Genomic DNA, 24,173 nt, shown 5'->3' on the forward strand with positions numbered 1-24,173 from the left:
GAGGGGGAGTAGCCATATATGTTAGGGACAATTTGAAATGTAGTCTCAAAGAGGGAATCAAAACTGAGCCACACACAGAAACTATTTGGATAGAATTAAACGAAAAAGCAAATAATATTATAATAGGAGTTATATATAGGCCACCAAATTTAGACAGAATGGAAGCAAAGCATCTATGGAATGAAATATCTAGAGCATCTAGATCTAACAGTATTTATGTCATGGGTGACTTTAATTTTAGTGGAATAAACTGGGTGAACAAAACAGGGAATAGTGAAGCAGAAGATTTTCTAGAATTAATTGACGATTGCTTTCTTACGCAACACATTAAGGAACCAACGCGGGAAAATAATATTTTAGATTTAGTGTTAACTAACAGGGAAACACAAATTAATGACATCGAAATAGGGAGTGAGCTAGGGAACAGTGATCACAAAGTAATCAGATTTAGCATAGAATGGAATAGACCTGTAGGAGAAAATTCTGTTAAAGTGCCAGATTTTCGAAAAGCTGATTTTAATAGCCTAAGAAATTTTTTGGGTCAAATAGATTGGAAAGTCTTGGGTATGGGGTGTGGGCCGGTCTTAGAGAGAGACATGAACCCAGCGACAGGTGACGTAAAAGGGGGTTTCGATGTGGATTTAGTATATAACTTGTTTAGGAATATTCTAAACGGAGCACAGGAACGTAGTATACCATACAAATTGACTTGATCGAATACTAATGACCCAAAGTGGATAACAAATAATTTAAAGAACCTTATAGGTAAAAAGAGAGCTTGGTACAAAAGGATTAAGATTGGGGAAGTCAGGTTAGAACAGGAATTCATACAACTGGTTAGAAATGTTAAAAAAAGAGATTAGGAAAGCAAAAAGAAACTATGAAGTTCGCATAGCAGAGCAAGCAAAGTCAAATCCTAAAGGTTTTTTTCAGTTATATCGAACTAAGACTAGGGAAAGGATAGGTCCATTAAAATCTGAGACAGGTCAAATAACGGATAATGACAAGGAGATGAGTAGTATTTTTAACAAATATTTTATATCTGTATTTACTAAAGAAGAACTTAACAATATGCCCTCAGCCGAACAAGTCTATGTGGGTAGGGATGAGGACAGGTTGACTAGTTTAGCAGTTACCAGGGAGGATGTAATTAAACAATTAGAAAAACTAAAACCAAACAAATCCCCAGGGCCAGATGAAGTGTTTGCCAGGGTGCTTAAAGAATGCAAAGAGGAGCTTTCCGAGCCACTGTCTACCATATTTAATAAATCAATAGAGTCAGGCAGAGTGCCAGAGTCATGGAAGGTAGCTAATGTGGTACCTATTTTTAAGAAAGGAGATAGATCACTTGCGTCAAACTATCGGCCAATTAGCCTAACGTCTATTGTGGGAAAGTTACTTGAATCAATAATTGCAAATACAATTCGTCTCCATCTTGAAAAACATAAATTAATAAATGAGTCACAACATGGTTTTACAAATGGCCGTTCATGTTTAACAAATTTGCTAACTTTTTATTCCAGCATAGTTGAGGCAGTTGATAGTGGTAAGGATTGTGATGTTGTGTACCTTGACTTTAGCAAAGCTTTTGATACAGTGCCACATGAAAGACTAATTAAAAAAATAGAAGCTCATGGTATTGGGGGTGCTATATTAACTTGGATTAGGGCATGGCTATTCCAAAGGAAACAGAGAGTTAGTATAAATGGGGTTAAGTCAGAGTGGGATAATGTTGTTAGTGGAGTACCTCAGGGCTCTGTCCTGGGACCTCTGTTGTTTATAATATATATAAATGATTTAGATTCAGGTTTGAGTAGCAACATTTGCAAATTTGCCGATGATACGAAAATCGGTAGGGAAATTAATTCGGAGGAGGACTCACTATCACTTCAAGTTGATCTAGATAGGGTTTTGAAATGGTCAAATGATTGGCAAATGCAGTTTAATGCTGATAAATGTAAAGTTCTGAGGCTAGGTAATGATGATAGAGTTACAAGATACGAGCTAGATGGTGTTGAGATTGCGAAGTCGGATTGCGAAAGGGATCTGGGAGTTATGATTAGTAAGAATTTAAAACAAAAGGATCAATGCATGAATGTTCATAATAAGGCGAATAGGACACTGGGATTTATTAATCGAAGCGTTAGTAACAAGACACCTGGTGTGGTTCTTAAGCTATATCTTGCTCTGGTTAGGCCCCATTTAGATTATGCAGTTCAGTTTTGGTCGCCGTATTATAGAATGGATATAAATTCACTTGAACGTGTCCAATGTAGGATGACTAAGTTAATTCCCCAAATTAGAAATCTTTCATATGAAGAAAGATTAACAAAGCTTAAGTTGCATTCACTGGAAAGGCGAAGAGTTAGGGGTGACATGATAGAGGTTTACAAGTGGATGAATGGACATAACAGGGGGGGATATTAATAGGGTATTAAAAATATCAACACAAGACAGAACACGAAACAATGGGTATAAATTGGATAAATTTAGATTTAGGAAAGACTTGGGTAAATACTGGTTCGGTAACAGGGTTGTTGATTGTTGATTTGTGGAACCAATTACCGCGTAACGTGGTGGAGGTGGTGTCCCTCGATTGTTTCAAGCGCGGGTTGGACAATTATATGAGTGGGATTGGGTGGTTATAGAATAGGAGCTGCCTCGTATGGGCCAATAGGCCTTCTGCAGTTACCTTTGTTCTTATGTTCTTATGTTCTTAACTGGCAGAACTTGGGACTTTGAATTTTTTTTGACTGAGTTTTTCACAGATTTCAAATTCTATTTTCTTTGTCTCTTTAGGCGGTTTTGATGATCAGGGCTTTATCACTTTTATAAAGTACAGTAGCACCTCGATTAACGAGCGGCTGTATCTACGATCCTTTCGAGTAACGAGTGAGCCACTCACAGCAAATTTGTCTTTATTGATGAGCTTCACCTCTATTAACGAGCAAAACCACATGGTGCTTCCTTGCGTCTCGTGGGTTCTTGCAAATTCTCGGACGCCTCCGACACCAGTGTTCAGATTCAGATTCAGATGTTTATTCAGGTAAGGTATATACATACAAGTGATGTTACATTAATGGATTGATATATAGATAGATCTAGTACATACAATGCCTAAAGCCACTATTACGCAATGCGTTTCGGGCAAGAAAACATTAATATCTAGAACTTAATACTAATTGAGCATAAAGAATAAAAGATGTTGAGAACAAATACAAATAAAGATAAAAAAAAAGGGGGAAACATGACTGAAAAAGCAGCACAAATACAATAGGTTGACAAACAGTGTTGATTAAAAAAAAAAAAAAAAAAAAAAAAAAAAAGAAAATAACAGACATGGGTTGACAATAGAGGAGTGAGGTAGATTACAGGGAATTTATTAGGTAGTGTTTAGTTTTTATCTTAAACTGGTTGAGAGAGGTACAGTCTTTAACATGGTTGGGAAGGTCATTCCACATTCTGGGCCCCTTGATTTGCAGAGCATTTCTAGTTTGATTAAGACGTACTCTAGGAATATCAAAACTGTATTTATTTCTGGTGTGGTGCTCATGGGTTCTGTTACAACCTACTATGAAGCTTTTAAGATCAGGATTGGCATTATAGTTTAGCGTTTTATATATGTATAATACACATGAGAGAATGTGCAGAGACTTAATATCTAACATATTAAGAGATTTGAGTAGGGGTACCGAGTGATGTCTGGGGCCAGAGTTGGATATTGTTCTAATAGCGGCTTTGTGTTGGGTAATTAGAGGACGTAAGTGATTTTGGGTAGTAGAACCCCAAGCACAAATACCATAGTTGAGATAAGGATAGATAAGGGAGTAATAGAGAGTCACCAGGGCAGGGCGTGGTACATAATATCTGATCTTAGAAAGAATGCCCACAGTTTTTGAAACTTTTTTAGATATATTTAGAATGTGTCCCTGGAAATTCAGCTTGTGGTCAATGAGAATGCCAAGGAATTTGCCATCTAATTTGTTACAAATTTGGGTATTGTTTATTTTGAGATTTATAAGACTAGAGGATTTATTGCCAAACAGAATATAGAAGGTTTTGTCAATGTTAAGGGTGAGTTTGTTGGCAGTTAGCCAAAGATGGACTTTATTTAGCTCAGTATTTACTGTGGCATTTAGAGCAAGAGGGTCAGGACTGGAGTAAATGAAGGTTGTGTCGTCAGCAAATAGAATTGGTTTGAGGTGTTGGGAGGCATTTGGAAGGTCATTAATGTAGATGAGAAAGAGGAGAGGGCCAAGTATGCTGCCCTGAGGAACACCAATGTTGATGGGTAGGGTGGGAGAAATTGTATTATTCACAGAAACATATTGGAGCCTGTCAGTAAGGTAGGACTCGAGGTATTGTAGGGAGTGTCCTCTGACTCCATAATGATGTAATTTAAGAAGAAGGTTATGGTGGTTGACAGTATCAAAAGCTTTACGCAAGTCCACAAATAACCCAACAGGGAACTCCTTTTTATCAAGAGCTGTATGAATCGAGTTAAGCATACTAATAAGTGCATCGTTAGTGCTTTTTTTGGGTCTGAAGCCATATTGGCAAGGGCTAAGTATATTGAGTTTGGCTAGATATGAGTAAAGCTGCTTGTATATAAGTTTTTCAAAAATTTTTGACAAGTTTGGCAGGATTGATATAGGTCTGTAGTTGTTAACATCTGTGGGGTCACCACATTTGTGGACAGGCGTTACTCTCGCTTTTTTTAGAATATCTGGAAAGGTTTGGAGTTCAAGTGACTTGTTGAAGAGCAAAGCAATAGCAGGGGCTAAAGATCTGGAGGCTTTTTTGTAAATTAAAGTTGGTATCTCCTCAAGGGCACCAGACTTGGTTTTAAGGGAAAGGATTATCTCATTGACGTCAGTGGAGTTAATAGGCTTTAGGTACAGAGACTGTGGATAGTTACCTGTAAGATAGTCCTTAATGTCAGTACTGGAAGATGGAATATCATTTGCAAGGGATGAACCAATGGAAGAGAAGAACCTATTAAACTCAATAGCAGAATCAGAGGCTGAAAGCTGACCATCGTTATTAGACAGGAGAGTCGGTTTGTTATTTAAAGATTTCTTTGATCCCAATATTTGTGAAATTGTGCTCCAAGTTTGTTTAATGTTGCTCTTTATTTGAGTAAATTTATCTTCGTAGTAATTAGTTTTGGCTCGTCTAATTATCTTAGATAGCAATAATGAGTAATTCTTTGAGAATTCTTTGGAGACAATTCCTAACCTATACTTCTTCTCAAGGTCGTGTTTTTTGTTAATGGATTTCAGTATTCCCTTTGTAAGCCAAGGATTGTTAAGCCTTTTGCTTGTGACTTGTTTTGTAAGCCTAGGACAGTGGGTGTTATAAAGGCTAAGAGTTGTTTGTAGAAAAGATTGCACTGCTAGGTTGATGTCCCCTATGTTACCTAACTCGGACTCCCAGTTGACATTATCAGCAGCAGTTATAAAATTGTTTATAGCAGTTTCATTGTGCAGCCTAAAGCTTAACTCCCTTGTTTCTAGAGGTGGTTTGCTAATGTTAGTTAAGAGAAATGTGGGGTAGTGGTCTGTAGTGCTATCGGTGATTATACCTGAAGTAAGCGGAGAGGTTATGTTGGTCCAGATGTGATCTAGAGTCGTGGCAGTGCTATCAGTGATTCTAGTAGGTCTAGTGATTAAGGGTATGAGGAGGCAGGAATTCATACAGTTGAGGAAGCTAACAGCAGTAGGGTGTTCTGGCTCGCAGAGGTCAATATTAAAGTCCCCTGCGATAATTAGGTGGTTTTTGTTCAGTCTGTTATCAAGTATTAGATTTCTAAGGTTTCAGTTGAATCCAGACACATCAGTGTTGGGAATTCTATAGACTGCACCCACAGACAGGACAGACTCGGCACCCTTGACTCTGAAGCTGGCGAAGATATACTCCCCATAGCAGTCTCTAGTTCTAATTTCTTTTAAGCATGTTAGTTCTTGGTGGTAGTAAAGAGCAGTGCCACCACCTCTCTGAAGTTGACGACAGTTGTGAATTGCTGAGTAGTTAGGCATGTTAAAGAGTTGAGTAGTATCCTCTTTCAACCATGTTTCAGTAAGTATAATAAAAGAGAATTTGTTGCCAATAGTTTCAATCAAGGCACTAACATCATCGAAGTGTTTACCTAGGGATCTAACGTTCAAATTGATTACAGAGATATTGTGATTATGAGTTAATACATTGTTTACATCATGTGCTGCAAAATATCTGCAATTTAGATCATTAAAGTGATTATTGTCATAGATAGTGGATAAGAGGTTAAGTTCAGGGTCTATACTTGACTGCATAAAAAAAGCTGATTGTAGAATCAGAAATAAGTAGAAAAAAGCTATAAAATAGGGAAAAATATATACACAATACTGTACAAAACAAACACAAAAGGGGCTTACAGGGGTACAATGGAGTAAGGGAGTATGGCTAGGCTAGGCAACCTAGGCAATTAATGAGATTAAAGAAAAAACATGTAAACATGGACTATACAAAACACAAGATATGGAAATACAAAACAAAAAATATAAGCAAGACTAAGCAATACAAAAAAAAAAAAAAAAAAAAAAAAAAAAAAAAAAAAAAAAAAAAAAAAAAAAATTGAGCAAAAATGAGGTAGATTGCATACGAGTACTCACAGGTACACTGTAAGTAACAATTTGCAATTTGAGATGCAGGCAAAGCCAGGGGTACAATGGAGTAAGGGAGCATGGCAAGGCTAGGCAACCTAGGTAATAAATGAAATCAAAGAAATGTTGAATAATAAACATAGGCAAATTTAAGCTAATGATTAATAACTATAGATAGTTCAGTAATGACTGTATAATTAAAAAGACCTGAAGAACTACTTAATAACTCAATTAAATAATTTCGGTAAATGACTAGGTAAGAGTAAGTTAAAAATTAAGTCAGAAAATGAACCAAGGAGACTTAGGATACCTAGCCCCACTAGTTGACAGGGGGTTAATTAAGTTAATTCATTGAGAGTGATAATATGGTGAGACAAACCACATTGGGAGAGGAAAGTGTTGAGGTTTTCTTCTCTAGTAATAGTAAACATTTTGCCCTCTGCGGTTTTTCTCACCTTTATCAGACCATCTCTAACGAAGCACTGATGAATAGCATCTGGGTTTTGTTGCCGGATTTGACGCAGGCGGTAGAGGATTTGCTGTCTGTTCCTGGTCAAGCACTCGTTGATGTATAATCCCTTCCGTAGGGATGCAGCTGTCCGGACTAGATTGGATTTCGTGAACTGGGAAGACAGCTTCAGGCGAATTTTCCGTTGATTTAGACCTGATGGATTCTGTTGTTGTTGTATCGCGCACGACAAGCATCCCTCTGCATTTATTTGCGCTTTTCTTTTGGTATTTTGTGGTTTTGTGACTACAATTTGTAACGCAAGATGTTGCCAAAGAAGCTGCTTGCTAAAGATAGTGTTGTCAAGAGGAAGAAAGACACAATTACTGTGGATTTGAAGAAGGAAATAATAGCAAAGCATGAGCGTGGTGTCTGTGTGACTGATCTCACAAGGAAGTATGGCAGGTCCTCATCAACAATTTGCACCATTAGTAAGGAGATGAGGAGGTAAGGGAGGATGCTGCCTCTTCCAGTGAGATCAGTGAAGTGTTGGAAATGTTTGAAAAGGTGACCACATTCTTGGAAAAGCATCACCCTGATAAAGCAGTGACACCCCGGTGTGTGAACATGTTTAATGACAATTTGCTGACTCATTTTAGGAACATCCTAAAACAAAGACAAAAGCAATTGTCAATAGATACGTTCTTTGGAAAAGTAGAGAAAAGAAGAGCCAGTGATAGTGAACCACAATCCGGTCCCAGTGGGGAGAAATTCCCGAGAGAGCCCCCCTGATTCAGAGGTGGATTCTCCTTCCACACCATAACCCCTCTTCTCCTTCCCACCTCCCCATCGTCTCCCTCAAGCCAGCAACGACTCTTCATAAGGTAAAGTAAACATGAAAATAGTACAACAAAACATTCATAAATACATGTGCAGTATTATATTTACATTATAAAATGTCATACAAGTATGGATATTTTTGTGAGTGGAACAGATTAAATTTATTTCCTTTATTTTATATGGGGAAATTTGTTTCTTAAGACGAGTTTTCCACATAACGAGCTCAGTGCCAGAAAGGATTAAACTCGTTAATCGAGGTCCCCCTATATACTATTTTTATCCCCTAAATCATTATAATTTTCCCTATACATGTACAGTATTTAGTTGTTATATTTTTTTGGGGTGGGGGGTATTTTTTCTTGACATCATTCCAACACATATTGACCTACAACTTTCACATATTCGAGTACGAATGCCAAACAACATTTATTAAAACATATAAGTAAATTAATGAATTAGAACTACCTTATTCATTGTCGATAACTTTAGCTTCAATTATCTCTAAAACTTTGAGTCAGCTTCAAAAAATTCAGTTTCTGACCGATTCTCACCATTTTTACAAATAATGTTCACAGTTGTCTGTTCTACAATCCTATTAGAATGGATTTTTCACAAACCCTAAACATTTGTAGTTATCAAATTTTTTTTCTAAATTTGGCGCATAATTCAAATGCCACATTGATGATATTTTTTACAGTGAACTAAACTGAAAACATATATTCTAAATCTATGAAAATGAAGATCATATACTATTCTGAGAGCATAATAACACCAAATGAACAATTGGTGATAATATATATTTTTGCAGCTGATCTCAATATCTGAAGTTTTCAATATTCAATTTTATAATTATTTTTTATTTTCTTACTTTACAAGTTACGTTTGTGATCATTTAGACAAAGTTGCAGGATTTGCTAGTATGCACAAAAACTTGGAAAGCATTAGAGCAAATTTGAGAAATTGAACTTTGCCATCAGGTCCTGTCGTATATGTATGCCATGCACAGCTTAAGGGTTAATACAGAACTGTATTACTGTATAATACATTTTATACAGTACTGTATAAAATGCATAAAACTTGACACTAACAATATTTCTCTAATTAAAACAATAATAATATTTTAAATAAAACAACTTGTAACAATCATTTGACAACTTGTAACTTGTACATTAAATTTTGAGTATGCCTATAAAATAAGCACAGGTCATGTCAATGCATTGGGCCTGGATGAGATGGCTGGCACCATGTGCTTCTCTTCCTGGGGTAAAAACGTCGGGCTCACTCGTGAAGGATTTTCGTGATAAATTTTAAACAATTTTACTGTTTGAACTCATTTAATCTATCAAGATGCCTCAGAGCAGCATTCATGGTATTGAAGGTATAAAACAAAAAAAGAAAATATTTGTCAATTGATTAGAAAGTTGACTTGATAGAGAAAGCAGAGCATGGATACTCTGTCACTCGACTCGCCCAAGAATTCAACATTGGTAAAGCTACAGTTTGTGATATAAAAAACCAGCGTTGAATGTAATGAAACGCCATTTTCTGGGTGAGTCCCGGAGGCTCCCCGGAGCTATCCCAGGCTGATATGCTAATGTCAGACTTTGGCATCAGTCATGTGTATGGAGTTCTTAGGCCTACCGGGGACCACGGCCAGAACCGGGCCCCCTCAGAGAGGCAAGGGGAGCAATGGCCTATAGAAGCCCCCGTGTAGTTGGAAGCATTCTATGTCTGCCATCCACCGGAACAGGCACCCAGAAAGGTAAGCGCCCCAAAACAAACCCCTATTCTGGTTAAAATTGCTACCAAAAACCGAACTAGTGGATAGAAATCCCCAACCGAAAACAAGCAAACTAGTGTGACGTCACACACTGCCGCGCCGCTGTCTGCGCAGCTCCCCCCTCCCCGGGAGGGGGAAGGGGGAGCCCCAGACCCCCCGCGCCGGCTACCCACACCTCAGTTCTTGAGGCTGGATGTCAAAAACGCGAAAAACGCATCCCTCATCCTCCCTCCGCCGACCGGAGGGAGGGAGGGATGCTGGGGAGCCTCTGGGACTCACCCAGAAAATGGCGTTTCATTACATTCAACGCTGGTTTTCTGGGGGGAGCCCCGTCGGCTCCTCGGAGCTAACTACCCACAGACAGAAAAAGAGGGACTTACCCGGGAGGCGGTCGTCGCTCACCCCTCAACTCGAAGCCGAGACAACTGGCTGCAACCGCCGACCCAAAGCAACACAGGCCCGACGAGGCCCAGGGACATTCACAAGGTAACGAGTAGCCAGGACCCTGTTCGACCGCCAAAATCCCCGCACCCGAATATCAGACCAAGACATATTCCCAAAGACGGCAGCAAGAGCCGCGAACTTACGAACGTCATGGGCACGGGGATAGACCGCAGGCTGGCTGGACCTAATAACCCTGCGGACAACCTGAGAGACCCGAACCCGCAAACAGGGAAGAAGGGAAACCGGATCAACCCACAGCGCGTCCCCGGACACAGAAGCTGTGGCGCGCAAATAACGGCGAAGTGCCGCAACCGGACACAAAACATGATGCACCCCCGGCCTGACCAACCAAGCATCAACCACCCATGGACCCCTCCGGAACGCAGCAGTCTCATTCTTCGCCAGAAAAGAAGGAGACGGCTGCAAACGAACAAAACTATCACCACGACCAAAAGAGCAGAAACCCCTGCGCCGGAGGAGAGCATGAAGCTCCCCTACCCAACCCCCAGAGGCCAAAGCCAACAAGAAAAGTGCCTTGAAAAAACAATCCTGGACCGAAGGGGCCACAACGAAACGAGGAGATGAAAGGAAAGCGAGCACTCTGTCCAAAGACCAGGACGGCTCAGGTGACGCATGAGCAGGCCGGAGGTGAAACAATGCACGAGACAGCTTGCGAAACGGCGCAGACGTAACATCGATACCGAAAGCAAGCTGAAGCGGCTCCCCCAGCGCCGCACGATACGAAGCGACAGTGTTAGGCAGAAGATGACGGTCCTGAAACAACCACGAGAGGAAGGACAAGACCACCTGAACAGACAAGGAGCTAACACGACGAAGACGCAAAAAGAAACGGAAGGACCGCCAGGAAACTTCATACTGCCGCCGAGAAGAAGCCCTCAGGTGGGACACCAACAAGGAGGCCACCTGATCACCATAGAGATGATGATAGACTCGAGTAAAAAAAAACATACGCGAAGACTCGAGGAGAAGATCGAACCAGCTACGTGACGTACCGGCCCGATCTGCTGAAAGAGGCGGAGCCGCGGGAAAACCCTCGGGTTCGGACACCGAGCAACCAGCGCCTGAAACCAAGGCTGGGCCGGCCACCAAGGGGCCAGATGGACAACTCTCCCCCGGTAAGTCTCTAAGCGAGTCAGGACCTGGAGCAACAGCCGAACCGGGGGAAAGAGGTACAGGAACCCCCATCTCGACCAGTCTAGCCGAAAGGCATCGACCCCGACGGCCTCGCAATCGGGGAAGGGCGCCGCATAAACGGGAAGACGCCACGACCACGCTGACGCGAAGAGGTCCACTTCGGGGCGCCCGAACATCTGGCAAAGCCAACGGAAGGACTCGTCGTCGACCGTCCACTCCGTGGAGAGGGGAATGAAGTGAGACAGGGCGTCGGCCAAGACGTTGGACACGCCCCGTACGTGAACCGCCAGGAGAGCCAAACCCCGAGAACTCAGCAGACGAGTCACCCGAAGCGACCCACCCCAAAGAGACAAGGACCGCATCGAAACCCCGCAGTTCAGGCAATGAACCACCGGAGAGCAGTCCGAATGGAGCCGAATCGTCGATCCGCGGGCCACCCGAATCCTCCCCAGAGCAAACCACACTGCCGCGAACTCCCGCACCGTGCTGTGAGCTTGACGGAAGGACGGATCCCAACGCCCCTGGCCGCCCTGGTGAGCACTGGTCACAAAACCCCAGCCGAGAGACGACGCATCCGTGTACACATCGAGCGAGGGCTCGGGTAGGCGCCAAGGAACTGAACCCCGAAAAACCCGAAGAGGAAGCCGGTGACGCAGCAACCGACGCAAGGCCCCCGGGGGTCGAACTCTGCGATCGCGAGAGAGGCGGAAGGGGGAACCCCGAAGGAACCAGAACAGCCGTCGAAGCCAAACCCGACCCGACGGGTAGACCACCATCGCGAAGTTCAGGTTCCCGCACAGCCCCTCGAGCAACCGCCGGGTGACCCGAGGGCCCTCCAGAAACAGACGAAGGCGGGAACGCAGCCGCAGGAGAGACTCCGGAGGGAGAGACAAGGAGGCGGTTCGAGAGTCCCACACGAGACCCAGCCAAGTCCGAAACTGAGAGGGAACCAGATGGGACTTCCTCCAGTTCACCAAGAACCCGAACTCGGCGAGCTGGGAAAGAACCAAATCCCTGGCTAGCAAGCAAGCTGACTGGCTGGGAGCCCAAACCAGCCAGTCGTCGAGGTAGGCCAACACCCGAACACCTAGGAGACGCAAACGAGCCACCACAACCCGTGTAAGGCGCGTGAACACGCGAGGTGCCAGGTTCAACCCGAACGGGAGACAACGAAAGCGGTAACTCAGACGCCCCACAACAAAACCGAGCCAGTCCCTGAACCGCGGATGAATCGGGACATGCCAATAAGCGTCCCGGAGGTCCAGGGACACCATCCAAGCTCCCGGCTCCAAGAGGAGCCGAACCTGAGACAGTGTAGTCATCCGAAACGAGGGGCAATGAACCCAGGGGTTCAGACGGGACAAGTCCAGAATGAACCGCAGGTCCGCGCAGTCCCGTTTCGGAACCGGAAACAGACGGGAAACCCATCCGAGGGACAACGTCGTTTCGACGACGCCCAAGCGTACCCACTCCAAGACGACTCGACAGAGCGCAGGGGTAGAAACCTGCCCTGCCAGCCCCGACCCCCCAAAGGGGGGAGGGGCCACCCAACGCTACCGCAGGCCGCAAGACACGACCCGAAAGGCCCACGAATCGTGGGACCAGACGCGGGCGAACAGCTCAAGCCGCCCCCCCATCGCCCCGTCAAGGGGGCAAACCCCGAAAGGGCCGGCGACCCTTACGAGACCCAGAACCCCGCACAGCGCGAACACCGCGCCGACCAGACGAGGGAGGGTCCGCAGGAGGAGCCAACCCCAAACCTGACACCAGAGGCCTACCACGACGAGAGGAACCCCGAGCCCTGGCACGACCTTTCCGGGAAGACCCGCCCCGGGACCCCCGGAAAACCAACAAGTCCGACATCGGACGACAAGCCGCCGACGCAGCCTGAATAAACTGAGCCACGGCCGACTCCCCAAACAGGAGAGGACAAAAAGGTGAAGAACGCCTAAGAGCCAGAGCCCAAGCAGATTCCACGGAGGAACCCAGCACCGCCTGCCGACACGCGAGATGGGAAGCATAGAACAGGGAAACCGCATCCCGCAAAATCGGCGTGAACAGCTTCAACAAGGCAGCCGAGGACAAGGTGCCGGACCCCGGGACGGACCCAAGTGTCCCCACATCCTCCATGAGCCAATCCGAAGACAGCTCCAGGAGGGAAAAGAACCGCAAGGCCGAACACAAAAGGCCCCAGGCGCGCAAGTCCTCCGCAACGAGTGCCGCCGAAAGGGAGGGAACCTGCACATGGAGCTGAATAACGCCCACATCACGGGGAAGGGCAGGGGCAAACAAGCACTCATTCAGGTACTCAAGTTCACCCCCCAGGAAAACCTGAAGCACCGTGGAAGCTTCCCGCCACTCCAGCGTGCGGGAACGACAGAAGGAATGCCAGGAATCCAGACCAAACAAGGGGCAGTCTGCTAGCCAGGACGACTCCGGAACCTCGTAACGGAGCCAGAAAGGGAACGAAGTCCCAAACCTGAACGTGGACGGATCCATTTCCGAGGCATAATCCGGGTCACGCAGGAGGTAAGCTGCAAAGGCCGCTCGCACCACACCAGGTTGGATGCGATAAGCCGAAAACCTCCGGAAGGACGGAACCGAACCCGGGGAGGGGCTGACACCAAATCCAACTCGTACGCAGAGGGGGGAAAAGAAAACCCCACTCCTTGTAACAATAAGCCCCGCTCAGTGGGAAGAAAAACCCAGGCGGGGTCCAGCGGGGCCCAAGGCCCCCAAGTCAGCCCCTCCCCAGCCTCGAGGTCCGTCACCACAGGACCCGAGGCCGAGTCCTCTCCCCAAGCCCCGACCCCACATGACAAGGACGGAGCAGCCGGAAAAGCTGGAGGAAGGGGGGCCCACTGGTCAGACCCTGAAGCTTCGGCCGGGAGACAAGACTCGAATGCCTCTGCCGCCCCCCCCCCCCCGGAAGGGGCAACCCCCGAAGCTGCCCGAGTCTCGAGATCAAGTAACCCCTGCTCCGACCCCGAAACCCTCAGACGCTTCGGGGCCGGAAGCAGGGGCGGGGGACCAGAACGAACAGAAGGGGAAGGACGAGGAGGTGCGGACTGAACCAGGATCGAAACGACCCCCACCCCCAAGTCCGGGTCTCAAAAAGCAAAGCGGGGCAGCCCCGGGGCATCCGGGGAAGCAACCAACCGAGCGCGTTGCAACAGACGAAACCTAGACTGCAACGCACGTGCCGCCTGCACCCGAATAGAATCATCAGAGGATTGGGTAAATTGAGTCACAAGCAAGCAGCAACACTCACAGGACTCAGGGTCGAAAGTATCACCGACCCAACAGGCAGCGTGGCAGAGGCAAAAACAATGAGGGTCACCCTGAGACAAGGGGACCGAGCAACCCTCAAACTCGCACACAGCGAGTGGGGACTCCGGGGTCACATCCATCGGACCCACGCGCCCCCTAGGGGATTCCCAGGGTCCTGAGCGTTTACTTTAAGAGGACTCGCGCTCAGGTAGTCCCAGGCAGGGTGCTGCAAACCGGCGCCCAAAACTACCAAGCAAACCTCTAAAGCTGAACCCCAGGGACGTGTACACTCACGGGGACCTAGCAGGGGGCGCCACCGAGGAGAACAGTGGAAGGGCAAAAACAAACTGAATAAAATGACAGAACCCCCCACCAGGCAAAAACAAAAAGAAAAACAAAACCCCGCAAGAGGACAGCGAACCCCAAGGAACAGAGCCGGCCGCGATGTCGGGAAATACAAGCTGAGCAGCACCCTGCGCCGCTACCAGTGCAAACTGCCTCTTACCTGCCGGTAACAAGGGAGAACAGAACACCCAAGAGCCCAACAGGCGGCCGAAAAACCGAAAGGTAAAACGGACCAGCAGAGGCAGACCCCGAGGAGCCTGTGGAAGGTGGCCCCAAGCCCCAAGGGCAGTACTTACAGGGCACCTAGGGAAGGCAGCCCTAGGCGCATGCAGCCCGAGTACTGAAGATAACTCCTGGCTCTCGCACCCACAAAACTAACACCACACGCAAAGCACAGTGCAGTAGCGACACCGGAGCCAGAGCACACGACCATCGCCTATAGCATCAGCCTCAAGAACTGAGGTGCGGGTAGCCGGCGCGGGGGGTCTGGGGCTCCCCCTTCCCCCTCCCGGGGAGGGGGGAGCTCCGCAGACAGCGGCGCGGCAGTGTGTGACGTCACACTAGTTTGCTTGTTTTCGGTTGGGGAGTTCTATCCACTAGTTCGGTTTTTGGTAGCAATTTTAACCAGAATAGGGGTTTGTTTTCGGGCGCTTACCTTTCTGGGTGCCTGTTCCGGTCGATGGCAGACATAGAATGCTTCCAACTACACGGGGGCTTCTATAGGCCATTGCTCCCCTTGCCTCTCTGAGGGGGCCCGGTTCTGGCCGTGGTCCCCGGTAGGCCTAAGAACTCCATACACATGACTGATGCCAAAGTCTGACATTAGCATATCAGCCTGGAATAGCTCCGGGGAGCCGACGGGGCTCCCCCCAGAAAAGCAGAAGGATAATATTAAGAAATTCTTTGCTCAAACTGATACAATAGGCAACAGGAAAAATTGAGGCCTGCTAAGTATACGGATTTAGACTCGTCTGTATTTAAATGGTTTACACAGCATGTTGCGAAAGGAATTGCTGTTTCAGTTGATTCTATTAGAAATGCAGCTGAAAGACTTGCTGTAAAGTTAAACATAGACAATTTCAAGGCTAGCATTGAATGGGTATGTCGATTTAAAGAGAGGTATGGCATCATTAACAAGAAAATTTGTGGCGATGCATTAAGTGCAGGTGTTGGAAGTGGCTAATGCATATAAGCATAAACTTTTTCAGCACATGATATCTAATAATCTAAGCTGGTTTTAAATGTACAATGCAGATAAAACAGGCTTTAACTGGAAATGCCTTCAAAGAAACACATTATCGTTCAGGCTTGAGAAGAGTATTCCTGGTTGTAAGGTAAAGAAGGAAAGAATTTCAGCATTATTGTGCTGTAACGCAGATGGCAGTCACCGAACAAAGTGCGCAATTGTTGGGAAATCTGCCAACCTCAGAGCATTGAAAAACTGCATAAACAGATTACCTGTCATCTACTACAACACAAAAAATGCCTGGTTCACACAGATTATTTTTGAGGATTGGTTCCAGAATCACTTTTGTAAAGAAGTAAAAAAGCAGCAGATCAATATGTGTAGAATTCATGCTGCTGAGGTAAAGGCAATGCTGTTGACTGACAATGCCCCAGCTCACCCCATTGCTAAATTAACATCGCTTGATGGCAAAATAACATGTATGGCTTTACCACCAAACACTACATCTGTAATACAACCTATGGATTAGGGGTTATCTATGCTCTCAAAGGCTTTATAAAAGAGCTATGAATTCAGATATTATGGAAGTTCTGCTCTCTGAGGAAGACGAGATACCTAATAAGGATAAGAAGGCTAGTAGAACACTAGAAAATTTCAAGAAATATTCAATTAAAGATGCAATTTACAACTAGGCCAAGGAATGGAGCGAGTTGAAGGTCACCACATTAAAGAATGCATGGAATAAAATTCTGAGTCCGGTACCTGGTTAGAATAAAGACGAAGATAACTATGATTTTGAGGGCTTTGATAATGCGATTTTTGAGACATTCAGAGATGCATGTGAGAAAGATTTGCAACTTTCTGATGTGAATGCAGGGTTAAATAATGATGCTGATGATCCAGGTTATGGTGAATTAACTGATAATGAGATTATCCAGTGTGTTACTGGTAATAATGATGAGGATGTAGAAGAGGAAGATGAAAGTGTGTTATCTATTTCATGTGCTGCATCATTGCAAAAGGTTAATGATCTATTGATTTGGTTGCTGTAACTGATAATGAAGAACTGACAGATTATTACCTGCACCTAAAGGACATGAAAGATATTATAATGAAGCTCATAACAAAGAAACAAACTAAGATTCAAAAGTTTTTGGTACGGTTTCACAGTAGGCCTACAGGACCAGCACTAGCAAGGACTCACGATCCGAGGATGCCCAGGCAATTGGACCAGCACTAGCAAGGACTCACCTCCTGAGAATGTCCAGGCAACTGGACCAGCACCCAGCACTAGCAAGGACTCACCTTCTGAGGATGCTCAGGCAACTGGACCAGCACCCAGCACTAGCAAGGACTCACCTTCTGAGGATGCTCAGGCAACTAGACCAGCACCCAGCACTAGCAAGGACTCACCTGCTGAGGATGCTCAGGCAACTAGACCAGCACCCAGCACTAGCAAGGACTCACCTTCTGAGGATGCTCAGGCAACTAGATCAGCACCCAGCACTAGCAAGGACTCACCTTCTGAGGATGCCCAGGCAACTGGACCAGCACCCAGCACTAGCAAGGACTCACCTTGTGAGGATGCTCAGGCAACTAGACCAGCACCCAGCACTAGCAAGGACTCACCTTCTGAGGATGCCCAGGCAACTGGACCAGCACCCAGCACTAGCAAGGACTCACCTTCCGAGGATGCTCAGGCAACTGGACCAGCACCCAGCACTAGCAAGGACTCACCTTCTGAGGATGCTCAGGCAACTGGACCAGCACCCAGCACTAGCAAGGACTCACCTGCTGAGGATGTCCAGGCCACTAGACCAGCACCCAGCACTAGCGATAACTTACCTGGGAGTACAGCACAGTTCTAATGACATTAAATGTACAAAGTGTAGTTCAAGTGATATACGTGTACTGCAGTAGTGTGATTCTAGTGGTCTGTACTTTATGTACATACTCTAGTGTATAATGTACATTTATTAGAAAAGTTACTGTTCTTTAAACAATTTATATTCATATGTGTGGCACTCTCAGGATATTAAGGCTAACAAAGTTTGCACTACAAAACTCAACTGGTAGAGTAAGTACAGTACTGTAATGTGCAATATCAATTTATTTCATTGCAATTCAAATTCTTGGTTATTTAAATTTTTCAAAAGGCAAATGTGTACTGGCATATGTATTATTAATTTTTTTTTTTTTTGGGGGGGGGGGGAAGGGGGATGCTGGGGCCGGATTGATGGAATGAATTCCACACTGAAATGAATCGGCTACGCCCCCATATAGTTCGTTCAAGCGAGGGCGCACTGTATTACTCATATAATTTCTACATTTACTGTCTACATTTAATGTCATTTAATTTCATGCATTTCTTTGATAAAGTGTTTACTCGTGTTCTTTATGATCTTGGTTATTTGTAAGTGTTGGCCCCATTAACCTTAAATTATGGTATGTTTATGTTACTCTATGTTCTGATATGTTCCGAGAAAATGTCATGAGGAGCAGTTCTAAATTACACCTTGTATTTCCATTCTGTAATTAATGTAAATAAACTACTGTACTGTTGCTAGAACTACTGACTCCGTAATGTAATAATCTATGCCAGTACTCTGACTATACTCTGTACCTGTAAAGTAAGGCTGTAAAGTACCTGTACACATTTTTTGTCAATTTTACTGTAAATTATCTACTTAAAATTATCTGTTAGTTTAAGGACTTCCCCGAAACTCTATGCGTGCTAATGGCTTTACAAGAATGTAAAATCAACTTCATTTCTATGTTCTCTCTTAACCCCTAATGTACCTTCTTGTATATAAATAAATAAATAAATGCTTGTCATCCTAATGTATCACCTTTGTATTAATTTTTTATTTTCCTTGAACATTCTCATTTTGTTAACTTACTTCTCTTATAATATTAAGTGTTTTACCCCGTCACAACATTAATTAAAAAATTTCTATATTACTATTAATTTTGCCCGAAACACTTTTTGTAATAGTGGCTTCATTAGTACAGTATGTGTAACTGCTGTCCCTTCAATTGAACAATACTCTTATTACATAGAAATCACAATAGTGTGATGCATCAAATTTATTTATTTATTTATTTATTTAGTTATTTATATACAAGAAGGTACATTGGGTTTGTGAGAATACATAGCATGGTATTTACAATCTTGTAAAGCCACTAGTACGCACAGCATTTCGGGCAGGTCCTTAATCTAACAGATAATTTTAAGTAGGAAAATTCTAGCGGAATTAATAAAATGATAACAGATACATTGCAAGAAAGAAAAAAAATGAGATGAGAGAGATTAGTAGGAATATTAAAGCACATTGGTATATTAAAGTTCAGTTTGATTGCATTGACAGCTTGATTGGTAATTTAAACGAAGATTAATAGGCACCATACAGCAAATTGAAAGCACATATAAGAAGACAGCAATGATCACAATGGTAAAGTTGTTTGGATTGGGTACATGAAGATTGGGAGATTGGGTAGCACTAGATACAGTGCAATTTTAAAGCAACAAGGTAAAAAACTATGAAGATGAAATTAGGTACTTTTTAGTTTTGTTTTTGAATGACACAAAAGTTGGACAGCTTTCCAATTCATTAGGGAGTGAGTTCCATAGACTAAGTCAGTTTATTTGCAAAGATTGTTTGCACAGATTAAGTTTGACTCTGGGAATATCAAAGATATATTTATTTCTGGTGTGGTGATAATGGATCCTATTACATCTGTCCAGGGAGAGTTTCAGAACATGATTTGCATTTAAGAACAGGGTTTGTAAATGTAGTTGACACAAGAGAATGTGTGGAGTGAGATTATGTTTAGCATGTTTAGGGAGTTAAACAAGGGGGCTGAGTGTTGTCTGAAAACAGAATTTGTTATTATTCTGAAAGCAGATTTTGCTGGGGGATGATGGACCTGAGGTGGTTTGCAGTGGTTGAACCCCATGCACAGATACCATAATTAAGATAGGGATAGATTGGTGTATAATATAGTGAGATGAGAGCAGAGTTAGATACATAGTATTTGATTTTGGAGAGTATACCAACTGTTTAGAGACTTTCTTAGTTATGTGACTTTAGACTTTCTTAGTTACTTTCCATCATTTTTATTATTAATGTCAACATTGTCTATCTGAAGCTGAATTGCATTTGTTGATTTGCTTCCAAATAAGATGTAGTAGGTCTTTTCTATGTTAAGTGTTAGTTTGTTGGTTGACATCCATAAGTGGACTTTTTTTTTAGTTCATTATTAACAGCATTATTTAGTGTATGTGTTTTGGGGTTAGAATAGATGAGGGTAGTATCATCAGCAAACAATATAGGATTCAGAATGTTGGTGACATCAGGCAGACCATTGATGTATATAAGAAATAGGAGAGATCCCAAGATGCTGCCCAGTGGCACCCCAATGGTTATTGGTAGAGTGGGAGAGGTTATATTATTGATGGCTACACATTGGTGTCTATCACTAGGATAGGATTGTATATAATCCAGGGCATGGCCTCGAATTCCATAATGATGCAGTTTACCTAAGAGGTAGTTGTGATTAACAGTATCAAAGGCCTTTCTCAGGTCAATGAAGAGTCCAATCGGAAACTCATTTTTGTCAGGGGCTGAGTAAATTATATCAAGGAGACTAATAATTGCGTCGTTAGTACTCTCTTGAGAGCGGAAGCCAAACTGACAGGGGCCGAGTATGTCGAGTTTTACGAGGTAGGAGTACAGCTGTTTGTAGATAATTTTTTCAAATATTTTTGATACTACGGGTAGGTTTGATATGAACAAATTTGAAATGAGTTTGTTTGTTTGTTTGTTTCATTTCAAGTTTGAAATGAACAAATCCACAAGAGCCATGACGAGGGTTCAAATCTACGTCCGAGAGTGTATAATGAAGTAAGGGTGAAGAGGTAGAACAAGCTTATTGACAGAGCTCAGGTGCATGGGGGAATTGTGTAAAAACCTAGTTTGTGTCTCGGAGAGACTGCAGGATCCGTGGTAGGTCAAGTTGATTTCTTGGTTGTAATTCTTATCCATGTCGTAGCTCAGTCGATTAACCACCATACTGCGCCAAGTTTATTGTGAAATTCCCCCCTGTGCGCATGAAATAAAGTGTTCCCCAAAAATTCTTTTTTCTTCGTAAAATGATAAATTCCCTTCCCTGAACATGTCTATGTAAAAATAAGTACCAAATTCCTCTTACTTTGCCTCTGGGGATGTGGACAAGGTGCATTGTGATGTCATCAGGGGCTGGTCGCCCGTGCGTGACACGCCCAGACACGGTCGCGCGGGCCATTCAAGCACCAGATGTTGGCACAAATATATTTTCAATTATCTGTTTTATGTATTTCCAATGCGGATTTATTTGCTTTTTTTATTGTATATGATGCATATTTGTATTCTTTACCATATGTATACAGTAGAAAGTTCATAATGTTCCGTGGAACTGTGATACATGTGTCAGCAATGTGTCCAAAATAAATGTTTATTGTCGCAATATTACTTGTTAAAAATTCACTAAAATTACAATATGTACAGTTTCACACACTATTTACACAGTAACACACTGCATTACACACTCAGTACTTCGGAAGTGAGTAATAATCAACAAAGTAGTCCAGGGTACACAGTGCGACTTCGCTCTCGTTGCACCAGGTACAGATAGATTTTCGCTTCCTGTTTCTTTGTTCTGTGTGCTTGCAAATAACGCACTCATGCACACCCTTGGCATTAGTACCTGTAGGTGGTTTGTAGCCAAGCTTGTAAAATGTAAGGTAGTCTTGCAAAGATTACAGGAAAAGATCAATTTGTAAGGTAGTCGTGAAAAGATCGCCTTGTAAGGTCCCACACAGGAAGAAATTCAGCCAGCCTCAAAGAGTGTCCGTCAGTCTGGAAGAGATTCAGCCAGCCTCAAAGAGTGTCCGTCAGTAAAGAAGATATTCAGCTATTCTTGAAAATATCTATGGAAAACACCACCATGGAAGCCGCTAACACTGTTTATCTATGCTACTTGTATCAGATGCATCATCACTGAACGCAGAAAACGATTCATCTATGTATCATCTAAATAAATTGGAGATAGCATAGGTGGGCAAGGGTGGCGCTCAGAGCTACAACTGGATACGCTCGCTGTATTGTCCTCATAGGTGCTGTATCACTTGCATCTGACCTTTGTGTTAGGTCCTTATTGCACCTAGCTTCACAAATATTATAACCCTTATATTTTTCAAACATTAAGGTTTGAATTTCACCGACAAAGCGCGATCTTTCAACTCCGCGTCGGACAGGTGTTTGGGAGCCCGAGGCACGTGCACCACTCATGGTTGCTCACTCAGTACTAACCCAGCCAGCAGCCTTAGGGCATAAGGGGAATTTTTTCCAAGATGGCTACCTCTCACTGGAGGTCCTAAGAGTCCATTTCGTACACAACCAACCTCGCACACATTTAGAATGGGTACGAAAAAATCAAAACGCGCTTTCTCAGTTGGCAAACCGAGTATTCTTGGTTGGCACAGTTAAGTGGTTAAGGAGCGTCTGGGATCTTCTTGGATGTAGGTTCGAACCCTCATCACGGCCCTTGTAGATTTATTCATTTATTACTCTTATGTTCTTTGTACACACAATCTTTTGAATAAATAATAATATTATTATTATTATTATTTACACACACAAAATCACACTAACGTGATATACATCAATGAGAAAATTCACTCGGGCTGTGAGGCGATGCGAACCTGCAATGTTTGTGTCACCTCACAGCCCCAATGGTTCGTTCATTGATGTATATCTCCTTAGTGCGATTTTCTGTGTATCTGAAGATGGGCGTACAGTGTTCAACTACAATACTGCACCCCTTCACCTGAGTGCTTAGGGGTCTTAAGTAAAACTTGGACTGGCTTCAGGACTTCCTGTGATATCAGGATATCACAGACTTCCTGTGATATCAGTAGAAATCTGATTGCAAGACTTTTAGGAAGTCAGTGGTGGTACAGTGGTAGAGTATGCGGCTGGCAATGCCTAGGTCGTGGGTTTGCAACACCACACAGTCCCAGTGGATTTTCGTATTATTATTATTATTATATATAAATTATTATTATATATTATTATAAATTATAAAAAATATCATATTCGATAGGCAATGTCCACACCCCAACAATGCCATAGGCCTATTTCCACAACCCAACAATGTCATAAGCCTATTTCCACACCCCAACAATTTCATAGGCCTATTTCCACAACTCAACAATGCCATAGGCCTATTTCCACAACCCAACAATGCCATAGGCCTATTTCCAGACCCCAACAATTGCAAGTTGAGGTGTAAGACAATGGTGGAGCAGAAAGTACTCCAGTACTTACGGAGGATGATGAGAGTGCGAGGAACAAGGTGGTCAGGTGGAGCCAGTGACTCCTTCCTTCAACAGTTTTGTCTCTCCCTCGTGGTATATCCTCAATGTCTTCAGTGGTGTGGCCTCACTACACACTTACACTGCCATAAGTGTCCTGAGAGTACTGTGGGAGGGACAATTTGGCGGGTATTGTGGACACAGGTCTTTAAGACAGGCGAACTTCACGAGTCGTGGAGACGTCTATAGCAACCTTTGTTGTGATGACGTCACTCGCTCGCTCGCTTACCCGCCACGTTGCTCTTCCCATTTTCTTTGGTTACTGATCTTTGCCGACGTTAAGTGTACTTCATATTACCCGAGAGCCACTAATACTAGTGACCTCGACGAGGACAGGAAGCTGGCGGCTTGTCAAAGGTTCCATCCATTTGCCCAGATAATCTTTTCTATCTGTATTTTAAAACCCAGTAGAGTTTTGGCGTTTACCTTACCTACTCTTCAGCGAGTGGACGGTTCCATGGGTTTACAACATACAGGTGAAAGAGCATCTCCTGTTTTCTGTCCTACATTGTGGCTTGTTGAACTCGAACCCGAGAATCTGACCTTTTGAAGAAAGTGTCCAGATCGACATCGTCCAAATTGTTTAGTATTTGAAAGGTTTCGATGAGCTCCGCCCTGTCATGCTGGTTTGCAGTGTTATATATTTATTT

General features: G+C 43.7%; 1 long non-coding RNA gene across 1 annotated transcript in view; it reads right to left on the bottom strand.

The window, feature by feature from the left end:
* Positions 1-23,828, bottom strand: part of LOC138371291 (uncharacterized) — a 239,892-nt gene extending 216,064 nt beyond the window's left edge. The window contains exon 1 of the long non-coding RNA XR_011230394.1: positions 23,477-23,828. This is a non-coding gene — a long non-coding RNA (uncharacterized lncRNA). The remainder of the gene's footprint in view (positions 1-23,476) is intronic.
* Between the last annotated feature and the right edge of the window lie 345 nt (positions 23,829-24,173).

The sequence above is a fragment of the Procambarus clarkii genome, chromosome 35 (genome assembly GCF_040958095.1).
Source record: "Procambarus clarkii isolate CNS0578487 chromosome 35, FALCON_Pclarkii_2.0, whole genome shotgun sequence".
NCBI lineage: Eukaryota > Metazoa > Arthropoda > Malacostraca > Decapoda > Cambaridae > Procambarus > Procambarus clarkii.